At 43.0% G+C, this 14661-nt stretch overlaps 2 non-coding genes across 2 annotated transcripts; both read right to left on the reverse strand.

Annotated features, from left to right (window-relative positions):
- Nucleotides 1-3217: 3217 nt before the first annotated feature.
- Nucleotides 3218-3291, reverse strand: trnat-agu (transfer RNA threonine (anticodon AGU)). The gene has a single exon. It is a non-coding gene; the product is annotated as a tRNA-Thr (tRNA).
- Nucleotides 3292-14188: 10897 nt separating this feature from the next.
- Nucleotides 14189-14262, reverse strand: trnat-agu (transfer RNA threonine (anticodon AGU)). Its single transcript has one exon. It is a non-coding gene; the product is annotated as a tRNA-Thr (tRNA).
- Between the last annotated feature and the right edge of the window lie 399 nt (nucleotides 14263-14661).

Here is a 14661-nt window from a genome sequence, read left to right on the forward strand (position 1 = left end):
CCCGGGTTTCGGCACTAATTGTCAAATCCCAAATTTCTTTACCCGTCAGTCTGGCCTCAATAAAAGTCGAGATGGATTTGCAGGTACAGCATTAGTTATTTTATTTGGCTTGCAATTTGGATTTTCAGCAGTGTTGCATGGGATAAGTAAACAAACAGGAAATGATTGGTCGAACTGGGAAGTGAGTGAACATGACCAGAAATCTATTGTGGTTTAATATAGGACAATGTCAGGAGAGAGTTTTAACATGAACTGAAAATGTAGCAAACTTCTTGACAATTCTCCATGGCTGTTGCTCTTTAGCAAAGATGATATTGTCACCGCTCTTCCATTTTCCTTGACCCGTTCTGCATTCTTTCTTTGTCTTTTTTGTTGTTCATTGGGAAGCAAACATCTTGAGCCAAAGTAAAAGCCCTGATAGGGACCTGAACGCTGGACCCTCATATTAAAAGTCTGAAGCTCTACCGAATGAGCTACCAAGGCCTAATCTTTGCTGGTTCTCATAATTTACTTCAACGTTTCATGAGGGATGTTTTGAATTTCCTTCTTTGGTGATGCAGCCTCTCCAGCTCATTTTACTCGCAGGCATTGCAGCAGCCTCCGTTTGGCTTCCTTTCACAAATTCTTCAGCTTGCACCAACTACTCGCTTCTTACCAGTGACTTGTGATGTGACATCAGTTGTTACCCCCGGACCTGCACTGTCACTTCAAGGCTTTGAAGATTACGTTTAATTCGGTGAAATATAAGTGGAAAGCTACAAAGACACAGATTGTATTGTGAGAGAGAGTAAAGGGTGTCATCTGGTGTTTGTTGTGGCAGAGTGTGAATGCAAGTAAGGTTAACCGGTCAAGTTGCAAAGTGTCAAAATCTCAAAGTTTTTGGGTGGAAATAGATTTGTCAGCGCCAAATCTTCATGCAAAACGGACCGCTATTTCTCCCGCCCGAATTGTTCTTGCTAACGTACAGCAACAGAAATTGTTCAATATAAAAGCAAATTATTGCGGATGTGAAATCTCAAAGAAAAAGGAGAAAAGATGGAAAATCTCAGCGGTTCTGGCGGGATCTGGGAAGGGAGAACTGAGCAATTTTTTCGACAAATGTGTCACTGTTCGGCAGAGCAAATCAGTTAATCATTCAATCGTTACACTCTGTTGTCGTTGCTATACTTTTAAAATGTTCCTCCAGGTTTTCTTGAGGTAAATCCTATTATGCATTCAAAGGAAAATACCGCGGATGCTGCAAATCTGCAAGAGAAACTAAAAGTGAGAGGATAAAATCTTTAAAAATCTGAGGATCTCCGTGGTGCCAGACACAGAGTTAAAGTTTCAAATCCGCGTGATCCTTCTACAGGGCTGAAAAGAGGAGGAAATGCGATGGTGTAGGTGAGCCAAATTGAAGATGAGAGGAAAATGGGAGTTAAACGGTTTGAAGAAAGTGCTTCAGCACACAAGGGGAAGCAAGCTCTAAGGTTTGCGTTGCAGGGACATTGCCAACATTTTTTGCATTCACCATGCAATGTTGTGCATCACTCCAGCTGCTAATTTCCATTGAAGGAACTGCTGAGATTTGAACTCAAGATCTCCTGTGTATTAGACAGGCACTTTAACCATCTAAACCACAGCACCAGCATGCAAGGTTAGTGTGCAAGTTTAGAACAAATTTCAATCATTTTGATTCAACATCAGTTTTCCTGACATCTCATACGGGCCTTCCGAGTGCAAATTAAATTTTTCATTGGCACTGGTCTTTGAAACTGTAAAATGGCACTTATTACTGGAAATGCTGGATTTGTAGCAGTTCTGCATGGGATAAGTAAACAAACAGGAAATGATTGGTCGAACTGGGAAGTGAGTGAACATGACCAGAAATGTATTGTGGTATAATACAGGACAATGTCAGGAGAGAATTTTAACATGAACTGAAAATGAAGCAAACTTCTTGACAATTCTCCATGGCTGTTGCTCTTTAGCAAAGATGATATTGTCACCGATCTTCCATTTTCCCTGACCTGTTCTGCATTATTTATTCTTCTTTTTTGTTGTTCATTGGGAAGCAAACGTCTTGAGCCAAATTAAGAGTCCTGATAGGGACTTGAACGCTGGACCCTCATAATAAATGTCTAAAGCTCTACCGCATGAGCTACCAAGGTCTTATCTTTGCTGGTTCTCGAAGTCACTTCAAAGTCTCATGAGGGATGTTTTGAATTTCCTTCTTTGGTGATGCAGCCTCTCCAGCTCATTTTACTCGCAGGCAGAGCAGCAGCCTCCGTTTGGCTTCCTTTCACAAATTCTTCAGCTTGCACCAACTACTCGCTTTTCACCAGTGACTTGTGATGTGACATCAGTTGTTACCCCCGGACCTGCACTGTCACTTCAAGGCTTTGAAGGTTATGTTTCATTCGGTGAAATATAAGTGGGAAGCTACATAGACACAGATTGTATGGTGAGAGAGAGTAAAGGGTGTCATCTGGTGTTTGTTGTGGCAGAGTGTGAATGCAAGTAAGGTTAACCGGTCAAGTTGCAAAGTGTCAAAATCTCAAAGTTTTTGGGTGGAAATAGATTTGTCAGCACAAAATCTTCATGCAAAACGGACCGCTATTTCTCCCGCCCGAATTGTTCTTGCTAACGTACAGCAACAGAAATTGTTCAATATTAAAGCAAATTACTGCGGATGTGAAATCTCAAAGAAAAAGGGGAAAAGATGGAAAATCTCAGCGGTTCTGGCGGCATCTGTGAAGAGAGAACTGAGCAATTTTTTCGACTCAGGGTCACTCTTAGGCAGAGCAAATCAGTTATTCATTCAATCGTTACTCTCTGTTGTCGTTGCTATACATTTAAAATGTTGCTCCAGGTTTTCTTGAGGTAAATCCTATAATGCATTCAAAGGAAAATACCGCGGATGCTGCAAATCTGCAAGAGAAACTAAAAGTGAGAGGGTAAAATCTTTAAAAATCGGAGGATATCCGTGGTGCCAGACACAGAGTTAAAGTTTCAAATGCCCGTGATCCTTCTACAGGGCTGAAGCGAGGAGGAAATGCGATGGTGTAGGTGAGCAAAATTGAAGTTGAGTTGAAAATAGGAGTTAAAAGGTTTGAAAAAAGTGTTTCAGCACACAAGGGAAAGCAAGCTTTAAGGTTTGCGTTGCAGGGATGGTGCTAACATTCACAGCATTCCCCTTGAAATGTTGAGCATCACTCCAGCTGTGAATTTCCATTGAAGGCACTGCTGAGATTTGAACTCAGGATCTCCTGTTTACTAGACAGGCGCTTTAACCATCTAAGCCACAGCACTAGCATGCAAGCTTAGCGTGCAAGTTTAGAACAGATTTCAATCATTTTGATTCAACATCAGTTTTCCTGACATCTCATACGGGCCTTCCGAATGCAAATTAAAATATTCATTGGCACTGGTCTTTGAAACTGTAAAATTGCATTTAGTACTGGAAATGCTGGATTTGTAGCAGTTCTGAATGGGATAAGTAAACAAACAGGAAATGCTTGGTCGAATTGGGAAGTGAGTGAACATGACCAGAAATCTATTGTGGTTTAATACAGGACAATGTCAGGAGAGAGTTTTAACATGAACTGAAAATGTAGCAAACTTCTTGACAATTCTCCATGGCTGTTGCTCTTTAGCAAAGATGATATTGTCACCATTCTTCCATTTTCCCTGACCCGTTCTGCATTCTTTCTTCGTCTTTTTTGTTGTTCATTGGGAAGCAAACGTCTTGAGCCAAATTATGAGTCCTGATAGGGACTTGAACGCTAGACCCTCATATTAAAAGTCTGAAGCTCTACAGAATGAGCTACCAAGGCCCAATCTTTGCTGGTTCTCATAAGTTACTTCAACGTCTCATGAGGGATATTTTGAATTTCCTTCTTTGGTGATGCAGCCTCTCCAGCTCATTTTACTCGCAGGCATAGCAGCAGTCTCCGTTTGGCTTCCTGTCACAAATTCTTCAGCTTGCACCAACTACTCGCTTCTTACCAGTGACTTGTGATGTGACATCAGTTGTTACCCCCGGACCTGCACTGTCACTTCATGGCTTTGAAGATTACGTTTAATTCGGTGAAATTTAAGTGGGAAGCTACAAAGACACAGATTGTATTGTGAGAGAGAGTAAAGGGTGTCATCTGGTGTTTGTTGTGGCAGAGTGTGAATGCAAGTAAGGTTAACCGGTCAAGTTGCAAAGTGTCAAAATCTCAAAGTTTTTGGGTGGAAATAGATTTGTCAGCACCAAATCTTCATGCAAAACGGACCGCTATTTCTCCCGCCCGAATTGTTCTTGCTAACGTACAGCAACAGAAATTGTTCAATATTAAAGCAAATTACTGCGGATGTGAAATCTCAAAGAAAAAGGGGAAAAGATGGAAAATCTCAGCGGTTCTGGCGGCATCTGGGAAGAGGGAACTGAGCAATTTTTTCAACTCAGGGTCACTCGTAGTCAGAGCAAATCAGTTAATCATTCAATCGTTACACTCTGTTGTCGTTGCTATACTTTTAAAATGTGCCTGCAGGTTTTCTTGAGGTAAATCCTATTATGCATTCAAAGGAAAATACCGCGGATGCTGCAAATCTGCAAGAGAAACTAAAAGTGAGAGGGTAAAATCTTTAAAAATCTGAGGATCTCCGTGGTGCCAGACAGAGAGTTAAAGTTTCAAATGCGCGTGATCCTGTCAAATCCCAAATTTCTTTACCCGTCAGTCTGGCCTCAATAAAAGTCGAGATGGATTTGCAGGTACAGCATTAGTTATTTTATTTGACTTGCAAGCTTGATTCATCTCAGAGGCATAAGACACATCCAGTCTCCTACACCCCGGAAAGCGAATGAAAAAAGAGACAAAGGGATCTCTGCAAATCAATTCAAATGGTATCAAGTTTCACATACACGATTCCCATAGGTCATCCTATACCCCTCCTGACCTAGTCAGACATTCTGATTGGCTCACTTCCAATCCCTTCCTCTGGCCCCTATTACCCAGCATCCTTTTCTCCTCCTTTGGTGGACACACCTCCTCCTTGCTTTGCCATGCGGTCTGAAATCATTTGTCTGTGAACTCACCAGAAGGAGACTGGCGTATCTCTACATTACAGTAACTAATATCTCTAAAGTAACTATTTTATATCACATTCGTCATTCCCTCCTTTTATCATTCCATGATAACCGAACTATCAAATCCATAGCTACGGTCCCTCACCTAAAAAGATCTGTCACTGCATTTCCAATTCCTGGCGTAGCTGCACCCTCATGGATTTTGACAGCTAAGATTTTAGGGGCGTTGATCTGTTCAGGTGTACCCCACATTCTACCCATCACACATTTAAGGATGGCTGGGCCCACAAAGATGCAGCCGATAGCCACCACTAAATGCATGACCATATTTATCAACCAGTCCTTCCAACCTCCAAATCCCCAGTTACCCCAAGCGCCAGGATCCTGCATTCCGTCTAGGTGATCCCGTATGTGATCCATAAATTTAGTGATGTTAGCGGTCAAGTCCTGAACTCCCATGATACACTTGTCCTGCACTATGGCGCATACCCCACCCTCACGGGCCAGAAGATAGTCAAGAGCATACCGGTTCTGCATTGCAAACAACCGTAGCTGAGGCAATTCCTTGGTTATTGCCACGAGGGCTCCCAAGGTTTCATTTCCCAAGATGGTAAGGCCACAAATAAAATAATTCCTATTGCTGACAGCCAAGGAACCCCCCAGTAGCCCAGTTTATCTAGCTTCGAAACGCCCATTCGGGCCGCCTAGCAATGCGGAAAGCCCTCGTCCCAACAGTGATATGAGAGACATTCCCCCAGCCACAAAGGAGCTGGAGGCCGGCGTTCAATGGAACGCAAGTGGTGTTGTAACAAACGCATTGGCCAGACGCCTGGGTGATATGGCACCTCCTGTCCGTACAGGTGGGGAACAGACATGTTATATTCGTTTCCACCTGTACCAGCAAACAGCCGTATCCTTCACTGCTGAAACAATTCTCGTACGACCGGGAATCCCTATTGGGAGTGAAGTGGCTAGGTATATATGCCCTCCACCGTTGCAGCCTATCATACTGTGAATGGGAATTATCCCGAGGAAGGGATAGGCAAATAGCCGGTGGTACGGAACCCGGATCGTAAGGAAGAGTGACTTGCTCGGGCGGTGGCTCGGAACGTTGACAATGAACCACCGTTTGGGGAGTGCCCCAAAGCGGTGAAACAGAAAATAACCTAGACACAGCTGCGGGGTTCGGGGAGCAGACAACCCGTCCATGGCCATACAAGCGGTGGTAAATCTGGTAGAAGAGATTCATATTACCCGGGTTTTCCTCAGTTTGGCCTTTAACTAAATTAAGTGTATCTCCCGATAACCTACGTTCTAGCTGTACTTCCCTTCTCACACGCCCCGTCCTCTCTCTCGTCCCTCTCGCTCTCTCACAATCTCTTCCTACGCTCTCCTGACGGTCTGATGTTACCTTTATCGCACCAATCTTAACACATCCAAAATCAAACTTACATGTACTCCAAAAACGAGGCAATGTCCATATAATGTTCCCTTCCCATCGCCGGGACCAGTGCAATTGCTTCATGACTCCTGCATTCTCCTTAACTTTGACGACCTTCCATGAGTCGATACCATGTCTTCGTATATGGGGGCAGCGAAGAACATCACCTTTGCATAGGTGATGTATCCTTGTAGATTGGTTCGGGTTACAAATATAGATAATATTCCCCTTTTCTATGTCCGTCGCCAATAACACTCCAAGCGAGGTGAGGCCAAATATCACACAGACGGTGCGTAGCCACCCCATCATGCTCCACACCTGTAAAATAGCACTGGAGAAGGGAGGCAGGTTAATCTGTCCAAGAAAATGAGGCCCGTTAGCAGAACTCAACTGAGCTGGTCTACTGTACCGGGGAATGATTTCCCGCATCCGAACTTTAACCACAGTAGCAGCTTTATTATCGGTAGTCGGATATGCCTCAACCCATCTGCTGAACCCATCCACAATGACCAAAACATATTTATAACATTGACACCTTTCCAACTCAATGTAATCCATTTGGAGCGTCTCAAAGGGACCACTGGGCAATGGGGTTTGCCCCAACCCACAAGGGATACCTTTTCCGGTGTTATATTGCTGACAAATCAAACACCGATTACTGATACTCTGGGCCAACCCCTGCATTTTAGGGTGCCACCAAGTGTCCAGCAACAAATCACTAGTCCCCCGAGCCCCACAATGAGTTGCAAAGTGTACACATTCGATGACTCATAAAGCCAGTACATCAGACATACAAGTCTGATGTGCTGGCGTGGTCCATAAAGAAGAAACAGAATCATATGTACAACCTAACCGTTTCCACATTTGTTTATCACTCTCAGGAGCGTCCTCCTGTAACCTTATGATGTCTTGGATGGTTGGCATTGACTTGTCAGAAGCAGATATATTTATAGTAGATCGTTTAGTCTGACTTAACATTTTAGGCACCATCACTTGCTGAATTTGCGCGGCTGTCCGCGCTGCACAATCTGCTTGTTCATTACCAACGTCAACTGGGGTCTAACCATTTGTGTGGGCAGCGCATTTAATAACTGAAATCTGCGCGGGCATAAGGAGGGCCTGCAGTAAGTCATTAACTAAACCCCGGTGGGATATTTGACCACACATAATCATGTCAGGTTGTTCTGACGAAATGTCACTCAAATCGGCCCTTATTGTGGTAGTTTCCTGAATCAAGGCTAAACAGTCGTGGCCAGGTGCGTCTTCATGGACCACTAAGAAAACAGGCTGGATTGATAGTGGTACAGTGTTTAAATGTCAGACGTGGATTGTTCAAAAGGTATATCTCATACCTATTCTGACGAGCTGCGGTAAGATGCTGAGTCTGCAGTTGCCTCAGTAGTGCGATGACCGAGTGGGAGCTATACACCGTAATATCCTGTTGGAGGGTGAGAGCATGTAACGGCTATGCGATGGCATTGATTGAACGTAAATCCTGTACTAATCGGTACTGGTCTGGTTTGGCTGGTTTAGGCACAGCAAGTATGGGGGTGTTACATTCTGATTGGCAAGGGACCAAAATACCCTGTTGCAACAGCTCTTGGGTTAATTTGTCTATAGACGGAGCAGCTTGGGATTTCAGGGGGTATTGCCGAATGGAAGGTAGCTTTACATGATCCTTAATCGTTACCTTTATAGGTGTAACATTTGTCTTTCCCACTTGTGATGGTTATTTCGCCCAGACCTGTGGATTGACATATTCCAAAACATCATGTCCCCAGTGATGCTGCAGTCGAGTGTTAATTGTTTCAGGGACCTCAAAATATTTTATGGCAGTGCCGTCCGTCATGACTTGAAGTGCGTACTCTGTTGGATCCGAATGATCCACTGCCCTCCTTACCATTTGCCCCAGATCCCTGGCATGGTACTGGTCGTGGACCTGACGTGTAATATGAGGGCTTACCGAAGCTGACTGTGGCCATAAATGTGGTGGTATTGTAACAAAATCGGCTGTACCTTCTTTTCCCGTGACTGTGGCTGTACCTTTGACTGGCCATTCGGTCCCAATTAATGGCCGGTATTTGTCCTCCAACTCCCTGTTTTGTCCGGTTCTGTCATAGGCCAGGGTAACGTGATGCAGTGACTGTTCAATGTCTAACGTCCACCACTGGGGGTGATAGAAATATAGCACTGTTGTCTCATCCTCCATGATTGGACCGTTACCCCTTCGTCTCCGTACTCTAGCTGCAGCTGGAAGATACACAGTAAATCTCGGGCCAACAAATTACTGTCCAATCCAGTAGTCACTACAAACTGATGATCTGCAGACTTATTCTTGCAAGTGACTGTCACAGGTTCAGAAATAGGATACTCACACACCTGTCCTTGGAACCCCGACAATTGCTGTGTGTGGTCGGATAATGGTAGTCGAAGTTCTGATTGCACAGAAGACATGGCTGCTCCAGTGTCGATTACAAATGAGTGACGTTAATCTCCAATCTGCAGAGAGATAATAGGTTCCCTGTCCGATTGGAGAGTCCTTATGACTAAATTAGCTAGTCAATCCTGTGTTGGGAAAGGGTTTGCCTGGGAGAAGTCAGTGTATCTCGTCTGTCCTCCCCTTGGTGGGTACCCCCTCCTTTGGGTCGGATAATCTCCTTCTGCTGCCTGTCTTTTAAAGGGGCATTCCTGTTGCCAATGATCTGCACGGCCGCAATTAAAACATGCATTGCTCCCTCTATTTCTGCCCTGTCCTCTTCTCCCAGTAACCAATGGCCCCTCAGAGGGGGCGTCGGTTGTAAAGCTGTTGGTGCATACGGTGGGCCATAAAAAGGAGCTGAGGGTCCCTTTGGGTGGGTTTGATATCCTCCCCCTCGCTGATCCACCCACCCAGAGTCACAATATTGGGGCTCCTGCTGGTAAACTACCATTTCTGCCGCTTGTTGGGGTCGCAGATCATCCTTTTTCATTACATACTCAGTCTTAACCTTTGTAACTGAGCCTCCTTCCTGGCCTACACTCTCCTTCCAATAAAATCTGACTGCCCTTGCCATCTGGGAAGGGTCGTTCTCTGTCCAATTCATGTTATTACATTTCACAGCAGTAGCCACAGAAGGTGGTAGGCATGCATTAACATAGCACAATATTGAGGGGAATTCTGACCATTTTGATATGGCAAGTCGCCTGACTGCCCACGGTAGATTTCATTAAAACGCTCCAGAAATTCCTTGGGCTCTTCAGTCTTCTTAGGTTTTAGGTCTAAGATAGCAGAAATATTTATGGGCTTTTGAAATGTGTTATTCAACGCATTCAGGATCTGTGTCCGTCTATCGTCGTCTAACGCATGGGCTTGCTGAAGTGCGGCGTGGCTAGCATAATTCAGGTGATTGGTATCTTCCTAATCGGCAACTGTCTCCGAGTCCCACCAGGGGGCACTCTAGCTATTTCCTCTGGTTCTTCCAAGACTTCAACGTCCCTCCCTGTCACTAGTGGGAGTTCTTTCTCTTCAAAATCATCTGTTGCAGCTCCCTTTGTTCTCAAAATTTGCAGTTTCCCCTTGGTTTGGAGGGATTTAGGTGGTATGCTTAATTGTTTCTGGTTAGGACCAATCCCTTCTCTCGCTGTCCGAGATTTGTTCCAAGAGCTAACTGGGCTTGCGGAACAGAGCTCCTCTTTCTCAACTGATCGTGAAGATGGTAAATCGGGACCCACACTATCAACCAAAAAGGGCTGGAGTTACTGGCATGATTAGAATCTGGGGAGCAGTGACTGGATATAAATTATTATACTCTGGTGGTTCTGGAATTAGTGCAGACAATGCTACAGGTGCAGTCAAAACTTTTACTGACATTTTTAAATTATTGAATTAATCATTTTCTGTCAATTCAAGGCCAGCCATTGAACTACGTAGCTCATCTTTTGTTTGACCCGAGCCTTTCCTGTCTCTAATTGCGCGTTTTGTTTTCTTGGCAAAACGATTGAAAAGGTTCTAACAGTGTTCTTTTAAAACATAAAAATGTTTGAAAATTCAAATTGAATTACTGCAACTTGCAAGCTTAGCTCTGATCTCAACTCAGAACTTAATTTACGATTTGCTTAACACAAACTTGTATAACATTTACAACTTAATTAATTCTTTATCTTAACAATTTTTCTTGAAACGAGTTTTTCTTACATTCACAAAAATGTTGGCAAAGTCAACTGTCATCTCCAGATTTACACTATTTAAAATGGTGTCAATGATCTTCTTTAAGTTTCTATTAATTCACAAACAAAATGAGATAAACATTATTTCAAGTAAGTAAAACTTAAGATTCTGGCAATTTCAATCAATTGCTTTCGAAAATAATAACTTTTATCAAAGAGGTGGAGAAACCCACTGGTTTCCTTTAATTAATTCAAAACGTAACTTTGCTGGAGTTCACTGACTCAAAGGAAAGGTATCCGATTACACTATAGGCTGCTGCTGTTATCTCAAGGCCTGAGTGAGAAGCACTGTCTGTCGTCTTTAATTTTGGCTGCTGCTGTTAACCCTTTGAGAGACTTCTGCTTCAACCAATATGCAGCATTCCCCTCAATCTCAACTAGTCCTCAGAACTGCGCCCTTCGCCACTACAGCCCAAGGGTACAAGTTTTTAGCTTAATCAACTATAGATTTAAAACATTCACACATGGAATTGAATCATCTTCAGATTTAAAAACACTTATACTTGACTGAACCTTCACTACTGAAGTCACATCAGCCATAAAAACACTTATACTTGACTGAATCTCCATCTACTGAAGTCACATCAGCCATAAAAACACTTATACTTGGAATTGAATCATCTTTTAGATGTCCCATCAACCCAAAACCTAACCCAAGCCGAATCAACAATATGAAATCCCATCAATTAAATATCTAATCCCCAGACTGACCTTTGATTTCATCGAGACGACCTTTCTGTACCAACCGCGAGTGACCAGACTAATCAGACGATAAGAAGAGGGGAACAATCAATGCGCGGTCATTTTCCAGCTGTACATTGTGGGCCCTATTTCCCCATAATCAGTTCATAATCAGTCAAATTCTGATTTCGCAGTTGGTCAGAACCGTCTTGAGAAATCCCGGGTTTCGGCACTAATTGTCAAATCCCAAATTTCTTTACCCGTCAGTCTGGCCTCAATAAAAGTCGAGATGGATTTGCAGGTACAGCATTAGTTATTTTATTTGGCTTGCAAGCTTGATTCATCTCAGAGGCATAAGACACATCCAGTCTACTAAACCCCGGAAAGCGAATGAACAAAGAGACAAAGGGATCTCTGCAAATCAATTCAAATGGTATCAAGTTTCACCTACACGATTCCCACAGGTCATCCTATACCCCTCCTGACCTAGTAAGACATTCTGATTGGCTCACTTCCAATCCCTTCCACTGGCCCCTATTACCCAGCATCATTTTCTCCTCATTTGGTGAACAATTGTTCAATATAAAAGCAAATTACTGCGGATGTGAAATCTCAAAGAAAAAGGGGAAAAGATGGAAAATCTCAGCGGTTCTGGCGGCATCTGGGAAGAGAGAACTGAGCAATTTTTTCGACTCATGGTCACTCTTCGGCAGAGCAAATCAGTTAATCATTCAATCGTTACACTCTGTTGTCATTGCTATACTTTTAAAATGTTCCTCCAGGTTTTCTTGAGGTAAATCCTATTATGCATTCAAAGGAAAATACCGCGGATGCTGCAAATCTGCAAGAGAAACTAAAAGTGAGGGTATAAAATCTTTAAAATTCAGAGGTTATCCGTGGTGCCAGACACAGAGTTAAAGTTTCAAATGCGCGTGATCCTTCTACAAGGCTGAAGCGAGGAGGAAATGCGATGGTGTAGGTGAGCAAAATTGAAGATGAGCGGAAAATGTGAGTTTAAAGGTTTGAAAAAATTGCTTCAGCACACAAGTGAATGCAAGATTTAAGGCTCGCGTTGCAGGGATTGTGCCAACATTTTCTGCATTCACCATGAAAAATTGAGCATCACTCAAGCTGTTAATTTCCATTGAAAGCACTGCTGAGTTTTGAACTCAGGATCTGCTGTTTACTGGACAGGCGCTTTAACCATCTAAGCCACAGCACCAGCATGCAAGCTTAGCATGCAAGTTTAGAACAGATTTCAATCATTTTGATTCAACATCAGTTTTCCTGACATCTCATACCGGCCTTCCGAGTGCAAATTAAAATATTCATTGGCACTAGTCTTTGAAACTGTAAAATTGCATTTATTACTGGAAATGCTGGATTTGTAGCAGTTCTGCATGGGATTAGTAAACAAACAGGAAATGATTGGTCGAACTGGGAAGTGAGTGAACATGACCAGAAATCTATTGTGGTGTAATACAGGACAATGTCAGGAGAGAATTTTAACATTAACTGAAAATGATGCAAACTTCTTCACAATTCTCCATGGCTGTTGCTCTTTAGCAAAGATGATATTGTCACCGTTCTTCCATTTTCCCTGACCCGTTCTGCATTCTTTATTCTTCTATTTTGTTGTTCATTGGGAAGCAAACGTCTTGAGCCAAAGTAAGAGCCCTGATAGGGAGTTGAACACTGGACCCTCATAACAAAAGTATGAAGCTCTACTGAATGAGCTACCAAGGCCCAATTTTTGCTGGTTCTCATAATTTACTTCAATGTCTCATGAGGGATGTTTTGAATTTCCTTCTTTGGCGATGCAGCCTCTCCAGCTCATTTTACTTGCAGGCAGAGCAGCAGCCTCCGTTTGGCTTCCTTTCACAAATTCTTCAGCTTGCACCAACTACTCGCATCTTACCAGTGACTTGTGATGTGACATCAGTTGTTACCCCCGGTCCTGCACTGTCACTTCAAGGCTTTTAAGATTACGTTTAATTCGGTGAAATTTAAGTGGGAAGCTACAAAGGCACAGATTGTATTGTGAGACAGAGTGTCATCTGGTGTTTGTTGTGGCAGAGTGTGAATGCAAGTAAGGTTAACCGGTCAAGTTGGAAAGTGTCAAAATCTCAAAGTATTTGGGTGGAAATAGATTTGTCAGCGCCAAATCTTCATGTAAAACGGACCGCTATTTCTCCCGCCCGAATTGTTCTTGCTAACGTACAGCAACAGAAATTGTTCAATATAAAAGCAAATTACTGCGGATGTGAAATCTCAAAGAAAAAGGGGAAAAGATGGAAAATCTCAGCGGTTCTGGAAGCATCTGTGAAGAGAGAACTGAGCAATCTTTTCGACTCAGGGTCCCTCTTAGGCAGAGCAAATCAGTTAATCATTCAATCGTTACACTCTGTTGTCGTTGCTATACTTTTAAAATGATCCTCCAGGTTTTCTTGAGGTAAATCCTATTATGCATTCAAAGGAAAATACCGTGGATGCTGCAAATCGGCAAGAGAAACTAAAAGTGAGAGGATAAAATCTTTAAAAGTCTGAGGATATCCGTGGTGCCAGACACAGAGTTAAAGTTTCAAATGCGCGATATCCTTCAACAAGGCTGAAGCGAGGAGGAAATGCGATGGTGTAGGTGAGCAAAATTGAAGATGAGCGGAAAATGGGAGTTTAAAGGTTTGAAAACAGGGCTTCAGCACACAAGGGAAAGTGAGCTTCAACATTCATTTTGCAGGGATTGTGCTAACATTTTCTGCATTTACCATGAAATGTCAGGCATTACTCCAGCTGTTAATTTCCATTGAAGGCACTGCTGAGATTTGAACTCAGGATCTCCTGTTTACTAGACAGGCACTTTAACCATCTAAGCCACAGCACCAGCATGCAAGCTTAGCGTGCAAGTTTAGAACAGATTTCAATCATTTTGATTCAACATCAGTTTTCCTGACATCTCACACGGGCCTTCCGAGTGCAAATTAAAATATTCATTGGCACTAGTCTTTGAAACTGTAAACTTGCATTTATTACTGGAAATGCTGGATTTGTAGCAGTTCTGCATGGGATAAGTAAACAAACAGGAAATGATTGGTCGAACTGGGAAGTGAGTGAACATGACCAGAAATCTATTGTGGTATAATACAGGACAATGTCAGGAGAGAATTTTAACATGAACTGAAAATGAAGCAAACTTCTTGACAATTCTCCATGGCTGTTGCACTTCAGCAAAGATGATATTGTCACTGTTCTTCCATTTTCCCTGACCCGTTCTGCATTCTTT

Source organism: Scyliorhinus torazame, chromosome 4 (assembly GCF_047496885.1).
Source record: "Scyliorhinus torazame isolate Kashiwa2021f chromosome 4, sScyTor2.1, whole genome shotgun sequence".
NCBI lineage: Eukaryota > Metazoa > Chordata > Chondrichthyes > Carcharhiniformes > Scyliorhinidae > Scyliorhinus > Scyliorhinus torazame.